The sequence below is a fragment of the Cryptomeria japonica genome, chromosome 5 (genome assembly GCF_030272615.1).
Source record: "Cryptomeria japonica chromosome 5, Sugi_1.0, whole genome shotgun sequence".
In the NCBI taxonomy this organism is placed as follows: Eukaryota; Viridiplantae; Streptophyta; class Pinopsida; order Cupressales; family Cupressaceae; genus Cryptomeria; species Cryptomeria japonica.
Genome location: NC_081409.1, coordinates 194,740,336 through 194,751,722, shown reverse-complemented (window position 1 = coordinate 194,751,722; position 11,387 = coordinate 194,740,336).

Genomic DNA, 11,387 nt, shown 5'->3' with positions numbered 1-11,387 from the left:
TGCCTTACAAACAGATGGTGGATAGTCTAAAGGCATCATTTACTACTATCACCTTTGAGAAGATACCAAGAGATCAGAATCGAGCTGCTGACTCTATGGCTACCATTGCATCTCTCCTAGATCTTCCACATAATTCAACACGCTATGAGTTCTTGGTAGAACAACTTTGATCCTCACTTATGATATCCCTAAATCTGAGATGATCTGTCACCTTATCGGTTCTAAATCCCCATGGTACGGTGAGTTCTACACCTACCTCCGCGATCACACACTTAATCCTAACCAATCAAATAACCAATGTAAAACCTTCATTCGCCAAACCGCTCGATATACCATCATTGCTGAAACCCTATACCGACGCAGTCTTGATTGTACTCTCCTTCGATGTCTAGAACAAGATGAGATAACAAAGGCCTTGGAAGAGGTACATGAAGGAATTTGTGGAACTCATGCAAGTGGTCCGTCACTAGCCAAGAAACTCCTGCGCACTGGATACTATTGGCCATCTATGGAAAAAGACTCCTACTACTTTGTCAGAAAGTGCAAGAAATGTCAAGTTCATGGAGACCTGATACATGCACTGGCACAGGAATTGCAACCAATCACAACACCATGGCCTTTTTGTCAATGGGGCCTTGACCTTGTGGGTAAAATCCATCCATCTTCATCCAATGGCCACAAATTCATTATTACCGCCACCGAATACTTCACAAAGTGGATTGAAGTTGTTCCACTTACCCAAGTCACCGACAAGTAGATCGCCTCATTCCTCCTTAATTACATCATCTGTCGGTATGGTGTACCCATTTCCATCATCACAGATAATATACTTCCATTTAAAAATTAGGATGTTCGTGAGCTCTATGAGAAATTCCACATCCAACACCGCTTTTCCACTCCCTATTACCCACAAGGCAATGGTCAGGCCGAAGCATCAAACAAAAACATATTAAGAATCCTCAAGAAGACAGTCAATGATGTCAGTCATGATTGGCATGTTCAATTTAATCCAACACTATGGGTGTATCGAAGTAGCATTCGAACCCCTACGGGCGCAACTCCCTACTCACTAGTCTATGGCGCAGAAGCTATCTTACCTATTGAGGTCGAGATACCATCTCTTCGGGTTTCCTTGCACAATCTCATCGATGATGAAGCATACAGAGTATCATGTTTCCAAGATTTAGAGCTACTTGATGAGAAATGACAAGCTGCCTACAATCACCTCAAAGCTTATCAGCAACGCATGAGTAGAAGCTATAATCATCGAGTTAGACCTCGCACATTCGAGGTAGGTGATCTTGTTCTTCGATAGAATCCTCGTAACCAACCAAATCGAGAACATTAGGGGAAGTTTGAATCAAACTGGTTGGGTCCATATGTTATCACTGCTGTATTTGGGTACGAGGCATATCAGTTGGCTACTTCAGAAGGAGAACCGCTAGCAAATTCGATCAACAACATGCACCTCAAACGGTTTTATACATAAGTTGCACAGAGCATCAGGCTCCCATACATACCAGAAAAACACCAAAAACATTAAGAAAAATGTCCTGAAGAAAATACAAAAACATCAAAATAGTAAAGAAAAATCATGCATCCAAACGGTGAACAACCACTCTAGTGGCACCTTGGGTAAGTACGATGGTGAAAACCTGGCAAACAGGCGCCACTCGTAAAGGCTATGGCTTCATTGTTTTTCAGACTTGTTGCGATCACATTCATTTCATCCATTCCTCCATCCGTCCAAAACCATGGCCTATTATTGATCTACAATCAAGGATAGTACTTCATGCATCTGGCATCCCACTTTTTCATAGTCATACCTAAACTAGGGGCAATGCTCTTAATCTAGTTGATGGAAGTGGATTCTACATTATCTTGTGATTCATTGGTTCTTCGTTCAAAACTATCTCACAAAATCCAAAAACACTCAAAACTATCTCACAAAATCCAAAAACATCAAAAAACATCAAACAAACAAAAACATGGCAACACCTTGTACATATGTTTTTCAAAATAGATACCAAATAAAACATTGTGAAATATTCCAAATGATGACCACTTATCCGATCAACCAAACAATCAACATCAATGCACCCACTGTCTTAAAACAAGGATGCATCCTTCCTTACCAAAACAAAGACAAAATGACATTTTCTTTGACAAGAAAATTCTGTTTAAAGCTATCAAGTACTTGGTTGATTTGTCGGCTATTCATTCGTTTATATATACATCAGGTTCCTACAATATTGTTTGTGTATCTTCTACGCATTATTCCAATGAAGTACTGGGGAATGTCCTAATGGTGTCTAAGTGGGAAGTACACTAAGCTACATGATCTTATGCAAAATACAGTCATAGATCACTACAGCTTGCTGACTGCAATGTGTACCTTGACCATATGAGCATGAACCATTACCAAGGATCCATATTCTTTATTCTTTATTTATGTTGTTTGCTTACAGGTACAATGCTCTTTCTTTGGTTCCTCCTACCTCATCCAAACTGGCTAAAGGTTTTTATCTCTTATTACGATATGAACTTGTCTTATGATATGATTAGCCCAAGATCAAGGAGGACGATCCAAGTCATGTATGAAAGGAGATAATCCTCATCTATTCCGCAAGCAATACTCAGGTCAACTTGATCCATTATATCAAGTTGCTTGTATTAACTTGCTATATCAAAATCCATGTAAGGCATACTCAGGTCATCTTGAATCATTATGTCAAGTTGCTTGTATTTTCTTACATGTTAAAAAGCTCGATGATGAAAAATAAAGCACTATGGATCGTCATTTCATCTCATCTGTTTATATTGCATTTTGTTGCATACCATCCATCCATTTACTCATTCATTATTCATATACATAATTTTGCATGCAAGTGTGAACAAAGTTAAAAGTGAGCAATTATGCAAAAATTGAGCTGGTTTTGGATACAATCGTGACAGAGTACTCTGATACATCATCAAGTGCATCATGCAAAGTTTAAAACAAAAACCTTGCATTCATCTATCATCATCCCATCATCATTTCATTACATTTTAGTTGCATTTGCATTACTCTTTAGCCATTCATTAGCGTGCATTTAATATCATTTAGTTGCACTTACCCCATATAGTTCATTCTCATTTTACTTGCACTAGTATCATTATATCTTTTCATTATTACCCTCATGACATTTAGATTCATTACATAAATAATTGTCCTTATTTGCATTTCCTACCATGATTACTCATTACTATACATTCATTTAATATCAGTTAGTGATCATCATTTATCATCATTTCAACACTTATGTATCATACATTTGTTTAGGTTTCCATAATTGCATACATTCATTTATCTATCCATTAGTTCAAGTGCATTCATTCATCCATTTTAGTATATTCTTATACTCATTTTATCTCACTTAGGATTCATTAGATTGCATTCATTATCCCTTTTAATTGCATTAAGATGCCGTTATTCATGAGTTGCATTATAATCACATTATCATTTTACTTCATCATATTTTGACATTTAGAATCATAAAACCATTTGTCTCAAACACTGGTTCATACATTATACATATGCATTCATTTAGAAATCATCATTTAAACATTTGTACTTTACATTTGTTTATCCACATATACATTCATTTTTAAACCATCTAGATGCATATCCATAAATAAATCATTCATTCAAAAGCATTACATTAACATCATTGCATATCATTATCCCATCATTGTCTTAATATAAAGAACAAAATACTATCTATACCATCATAGAACATCATTTTTATTATGTATACATAACCATCATGGCATTACATACATCGGGCATTCTATCCCAAAACATCAATGCACCCATATATTAACCTGCATCCACATGTTAGCATAAATCATCATAAAACATGCATATAGGAATCATCTCATAAACACATACATATAGCAAAGAACAAGTATCCATCTAAGCATAAATTATGAAATCACCATCAAGCATAAACTCCATACATATCAAAATGCATATCATCACAAAATATGGGATCTCCTCATATATATCATCTCATATCTCAGAGTACAATGAAGTCCACAAATCGGCTACCAAGAGCCATCCAAGGTACAATCCAAAATGACAATATCAAAATATACAAAATGCTCTCTCAGATGCCACTCTGACCAGATGTTGCACCACCATCACCACCTGCTCTCCCACTAGTCCCTGCACCATCCAATCTATCTCTCCATGGAGGCCCCATCAAACCCCCACTAGCTCCTGCACCACCTGACCTATCTCTCCGTAGAGGACCCATCACACCCCCACTGCTCTGCATCCTCTAAGACCACTCTGATCTGGCCTGCCGCATCTGTGAATAGCTCAGTGCTCGCTGAATAGCTAGCACCACCCACTCATATAACCCCCACCAATACTCTATCTCAGCCTGTGCTTGCCGGACCTCCCTCGCCAAAGCCTCCACAGACGACCCCTGTCTCGGTACTCCCTCCAAGGCCCGCACTCTCTCCTGCAACTGGATCACTCTCTCCACCGCATCATCCCTCTCCTGTAACACTACAGTCATCTCTAGCTCTCGTGCAAATAGCTGCACATCTCTAGCTGCAACCTCCACCTCCAGATCCTCCACCTGTTTCTCAGCTGCTGTAAGTCGAGTCTGCAAATGTAATATCATATGGTCTCGAAGATCTCCAGTGGCTCCCTCCCCTGTATCCATAGGTGCCTCATCTGTAGCTCCCTCTCTAGTGACTCCCTCCCCTCTATCCATCGGTACCTCCCTCTCCCCCATACCTCTCCCACCCGATCTAACTCCTCCCTGCATCAAAGGTCCCTATGATATCTGCAATGGAAAACCGCCTCTCCCTCTCCACTGAACTCGACCATCACTGCCACCTCCACATCCAAATCCACCACCTCCACCATCCCCCCCTCCTCCTCCTCCATCATCACCATCCCCTCTCCCTTTTCCATCTACTATAGGTCCTCGAACTCCTCTCCTCCTCCATCTCCATCCCCTACCCTCCTCAAAATCTAGAATTGGCTCTGCTGGAACTGATATCCGAGGAATCGGATGAGCCGCCATTTACTATGTATACTCCTCTAACACCCCTGCATCTACCATCCTCAACCGTATATCCCATGGTCTCGCATGTAGCATCCGAAACTCTACTAATTCCTGACCATAAAGTAGTACTGGCCCCCATGAATACCTCTCTCAGGCCACCTTGGCATACTCTCCCAATCCCCTAGGCAATCCCTCCCACTGTCCAAACTATCTCAAAACTCTGCCAGGAAACTGTCTCTCCACATGGTAGGTTGTCCTCCCAATGAGGAATCGGGTCATGAACACATACAAAAACGCCTCCACATCATCCTCCCAGGGCTCACACTCAATATACAGTCTCCAGATCACTGCATCCAGATCATCCAGTGCCCGCTGGCACCACTCTAACTTCCCTAGGTGGGGCTGACTCATCATACCACTATACATATATACATATGGCTGGTCGACTGCCTGAAATCTCAGACTAACTGGTAGGTGCTCCCACACCCAAATATGTAGTAGCGTGACTCCCACTGCCAAAGAGCCCCTCCCTCGATATACTACCTCATGAAGCTCCTGATATAAGTGCGCCAGCACGCATGGTCCCCATGCAAACCGGGTCCCCTCTGTCATCATCTGCTCAATCACCTGACCCCAACCAACAATAAGTCCATGTGATCGTTGATCTGGGAACAATAGTCTCCCCACAATCCCTGATAGCACCGCTGGTAATGGCTCGTACAAAGCAGCCATATCCTCCCAAGCTATCGAACCATTATCAATAAAGACATTCTCATCAAAAAATCTCTGCACCGCTAGGGTCCCCCACGCTCTGTCATGCATCACCAGCTCACCTCAAATGGGAATATGCAGGATGTGCCATACATCCTCCAGTGTCACAGTCATCTCCCCCTGTGCCAAGTGAAACGTGCATGTCTCACTATGCCAGCGCTCTGCCAATACTGTAGTCAAACTGTGATTCATCCGAATCACAGCCATATACATCATATCGTATAGGCCAGTCACTGTAATACCATCCACTTCGCCCTCAGTCAACCGATCGCGCAGCTCCTGTGTGGCAGGATGTCTCTCGCGCAACTGTAAGATGCGAAGATCCTCCTACACAAATGCATCAACCATCATCATCAGTTGTTTTGTTTCAAACTTTCTTAAGTTTAAACCTAGACTATCAACAAATACTTTGATCAAGTATCTTCGGGTCTCAACAGGTAAGCAATCATGGCACACCTAGACTTCAACATGAATTTATCCTAATGACCTAAGTCTCATCAGAGCTGCTATGGTTCAAAACAACTCTCACCTTCATCTCTCCATCCATCCATCATTGGCATCGAGAGATTTTTGTTCACACAAACTAGGGCATCTATTTTCCTGCACAAAAATGCTATCTTGCAAACAAAAGCGCTATCCCCTAACAATAGCGCTAATACTTAACAAAAACGCTTAATAAACTATGCAAAAGCGCTCAAACTACAAAAGCGATACATTAGCTATGCAATAGCACTCAATCAACTCCTTAATAGCGCTAAGCAAACAATAGCACTCAAACACCTAAGCAATAGTGCTAACCTTTACAGAAGCGCTAAAACGACTGCACAATAGCGCTAATTCAATTGGCAAAAGTGCCAAAACAAAGTTCTAGCGCTATTGTCTCGACTCAACTTGGACCTAGCTAAAAACACATCAAAAATGCATAAAATTCAAAAATTCAAATTCACATACCATTGGTCCGTAGTCATCTGGCCGCTGGAATCGACAAACTCACTCTAATCGGTGCTCTGCTATGGGAACCGGCATCTTGATTGCTGCTTCCTCTTCCAAAAAGTCACTATCAGAGCTATAATGTCCCTATGGTCGCAGATACAAATGAGTCTGTTTTCACCCCTTTCTCCCCATATAAACCCTTCGCCGTACCCCTAATTTTTCCCCGCTCACCGCCGTGGTCCCCGTGAACTTCCTGAGCCTCCCATTTCTCTATTTTATCTCCAATTTCTTCTATTTTTCACCAGCATTGCTAAATTCTTCTCTTTTATCACCCTGCCAATTTTCATTCTTTTTCGAGAGATCACTCGATTTTTCGAAATTTCTCGGCCCATCTCTCGAGGGGGCATACCACCCATTAAATTAACAAATTTATGGGGCATATTTCTTCACACCTATGTTTCTTTCTTTGAAAACGACGGGATAAACCACACCGTCTCAAAGAGGGGCAAATGTAGTTACATAAATTTGTCCATTTTAATTAAATGAATATTTCATATTTATTTGATTAAAAATCCACTAGCCATCAATTAATTAAATTAATATTTAATTAATTCATCTTCAAACATTCTCCAATTAATTAAATAAATTATTCAATTTATTTTAATTAATTCATTCAACCAAATTCACAATCCATTAAATGAATAAATTTTATTTATTCAATTTAATCATCTTTCCTCTTTTAAATAAATTAAATAAAACATTTATTTAAATCATTAATCCCCCCCACTTGCATTTTCCTACAAATGCAAGTTGCAACCACAAGTTGAAATAAATTAATTTTATTTTAATTAAAATCCTATTTTCTCTCACCCACCAAACCCACTTGCAATCCTAACCCCCTTCTAGATTCTTCTAACCCCTTTCTAATTAGCTTAATCCACCCCCTAATTATTTTCACATTCCTAAGCAACTTGGAGTCACTTCTCAAAGACTTCAAAGTCTTTGAAAAACATTTAATGCTTGGTGTGTTCAACAATTTAACCTCTAAAGTCTTCCAAACCACTTATGGCTCTTACATGACCATTTATGGTTAACCCCTAACTCAACCCTCATATGACTCATGTGTCTCCTCAAGCATTTATTTCTTTGACCATGGTTATCCCTTTTACCTTTGCACAAGAGTTTACCCCTTGGATAAAAGCTTTATCCAATGGATAACTCTAATCTAACCTTAACCTTACCTCCTAGGTTAACCCTCAGGTCATGTCAAACATTTAATGCTTATTCCCTCTCCTCTCAACCCCTCTCATGTTGACACTTGTCATCCTGGGATTGGATTGAAAGTCCTCACATGGATTGAATATCATTCAATCTCGACCCTTGTTGAGATTACTCAATCTCAACCATCCATTGCTCCATTTTTCCTATAAATAGAGCCCATTTCTTCATAATCCAGATCCCGAAACTTGTATGCATCTAAGTTATAGTGAATTTTAGAGAGCATTTGGCATAAATCACTAATATCTTATTATTTTGGCCTAAAATAAATCATTTTAGCATTATAGCATCTAATATTAGCTTTTATTCACATTTGCATAGCATTTTAGAGTAAACATTTCAATCTTGAACCTCCATAAGCATCCATAGTGCAAAAAGTTGCTAAGAGCTACACTAGTTTGGAACTTGGAGAGGAGAGGAACAAAGGAGAAGGAGCTAAGAGCATGTTAGGAGGCATTTGGAGATGTCTCATTATATTTACTTTCCTAGTTAAATATTTTTTCATGTTTTTGGTGTCTCTTTTGATATGCCTGCTTAGATTAGTTTTTGAATGGATTAACACTAACGGTTTCTTGGGTTGTTGTGTGTTATTCCACCACAGGTTCTAGTCTAACCTTCCCCCATTTCGCAGAGCATCAGTACCTACACATACACCCCCAGGGAGAATTGAGTATGTATCCGATGAAAGTATTGGATTAAGAGATGATTTGGCCCAGGCTAGATTGAAGATTGTTGATCTTAGAAATGAAAGGGATTGCCTGAAGGTGGATGCCTTGCAAATAGAAAGGAAGGTAAAGACAAGTATGACAAATTTATTATTGCAATAAAAAATCAATGAAATTTTGGAGCATGTAGATACAACATGGGATGAGCATAGAGAATTTTTAAGCTTTTTCAGGAACATTTGGATTGGTAGCGTTTTGTAGCTTTCTCATTATCTCATATGAGCAAAGTGATTATAGTATTAGAGATTTCATTTGTTAGAACTCTCCCAAGCTATCTACATACTATGATGGAGAGTTTTAAGGCCAAATTTGAAATAACAAGGCAACTCTTCACCATTCATAAGATGTACACCCAGAGAATTAACAGTGAATTCAAAAGTTTTCATTGCTTGGTCTCTAGCCATATGCCTACGACAAAAGGAAGGAAAGTTTTAAGGGCTAGAACAGATTGGATAGCTGACATTAGAATACTTTAGAGACATATATTTCTTGATGTTACTTCAGATGATGCACAACTCAGCAAGAAGCTAGGGTCATACATAGATGCCCTTTCAAGATTGGACAGTGGTATGACAAGGATGGATGTTGTCAGGTCAGAGATTGCAAACAAGGAGTACCAGCAACACATCAAGGCTCTTCAGGACCTTAAGCAACATGGATTTGGAGAATTCTAATCCCTCTTGCCTTTCTCTCTTCCTTTTTCTTAATTTGATTTTTTTTTAATTCATAGTTTCCCGCCTTTTTTGTAACTTCAATTTCTTCTTTCTATAAGTTGTAAAAGGCCCGAACCTTATTGCATCCTTCTTTCTATAGAAGGATATTTAAGGCCTTGTTTCTTTCTTCTTGAAAAAATGAGAAATATAGAAGACTAATTTTTGAGAAGCTTGTATGCTTTTTTTTTTCACTAAGGGTGAATAGTATGCTATATATTTTAGTAGTCTTTTACAGAGCAGTACTATGACCATATGTTTCCTACTTTTAGAAAGCTTTGCAAAGGATCATACGTATGAATTCTTCATATATATATATAAACACCTTGAAATCCAATTCAATGGTTTTGAAGTTGTTTCTCTACATTTGTGATCTAGAGTCTTATATGAATTAATAAAATCAAGGGTTTTGAATTCATATCTCTTCACTGTGTTGAATGAGTTTTCGATAGAATTTGGCTTCTTCTAAAGTAGGAGATTAAAATTTGCTAATTTATGCCCAAAAGATTCTATGTAGACAACAAGTATTGAGTTACAATTGAGAAATTCATCTTTTGCTATGACTAATACTAGGTGTTATCCACACAAGGCCCAAGGCACTGCAGCGGATACATATCTTTTTATTATAATAATGGTTCATCTAGTGCATAGCCCAATGGAATAGGCACTGGTCATGACTTTTTATTGTAATAATGGTTCATTGTGCATAGCCCAATCAAGTAGGCATAGGTGACACTATTGTGTTGTTAATTGTGCTTAGAGGAAAGATTTTACCAAAATATTTTAAATTATCTTTTCATTTCATAGAGTTCTTTTTTAAGTTTTAGGAAATCTTTGTTCTCATTGTGATTAGAACTACGTAGGAATGAAGGCCACATCCTATACAATTTAAAGATCATTGATTTACATAATAGTCTGAGAACATATCTGTTTAGCATCATGTCTATCTAAGAAGATAAAAAATGCTACCATAAGGGATACCCACCTTGGTCCTACAGAGACTAAAGTGTAGAGAGTGTGATTAGGTCCTTATCCCTAGTCCACACTCTGTCAGTTGGTCCAGTGTTCTGAGGTCTTAAAGATTGAGATTGGCCTCTCATAGAGATTTCTTGGAGCAATCAGTTGGAAACACCAACAAATTGCAGGTTTATTTCAAGGATAAAAATTAATTATGTAATTATATTTCAGCAAGGTAGACACAACTTATAGTGATTCTTAAGTAAAGACAACAAATCCATGAGGAAGCATCTACAATTTATGAATTTCTTTATTATTATGCAAAGTTAAAATAGAATATGAATTAATGGTGCAACAAAGGGCTAGACAAACTCACGTCTACCTTCAAAAATTAACACCAACAAGATTTTCATGTAATGGGACAACCTAATTGGTCTCATTCAAGTTCATAAAGGGCATTGCCCTGATTTTAAATAATACAAATATAATGTATATAGGAGTTGTATAGAGCATGCACCATGCCAATCTATTTGATTGATGACCTTCTAACACCTTTAAATTTGATTTGATAACCCCATTGACATCATGAATGACATGTGAATTTTCATCAACCCATGTACTTGTGCATTTGGATCACCATGTGAGACCCAAATTTGTATTGAGATTTCATTTAGAACATATTTTATCTTTTCTCCAATTTCATTTCACTATAAAATATGAATGGCTGATGAAAGAAACTTACACCAAGAAGTAGGTAGCAACAAATTGGTTGAGTTTTCCCGAAGATTCACCATCGAGAATATTCATTGCACCCGAAGCCAAAATGTATAAAACCAATATTAGGTTTGATTAAAAAATAAATATTTTTAAACAATGTAACATATGGGATTACATAGTGAAGAAGAAAGTAGAATGTTTTGAAAATACACCTTGTTCACATTTTTAACAAA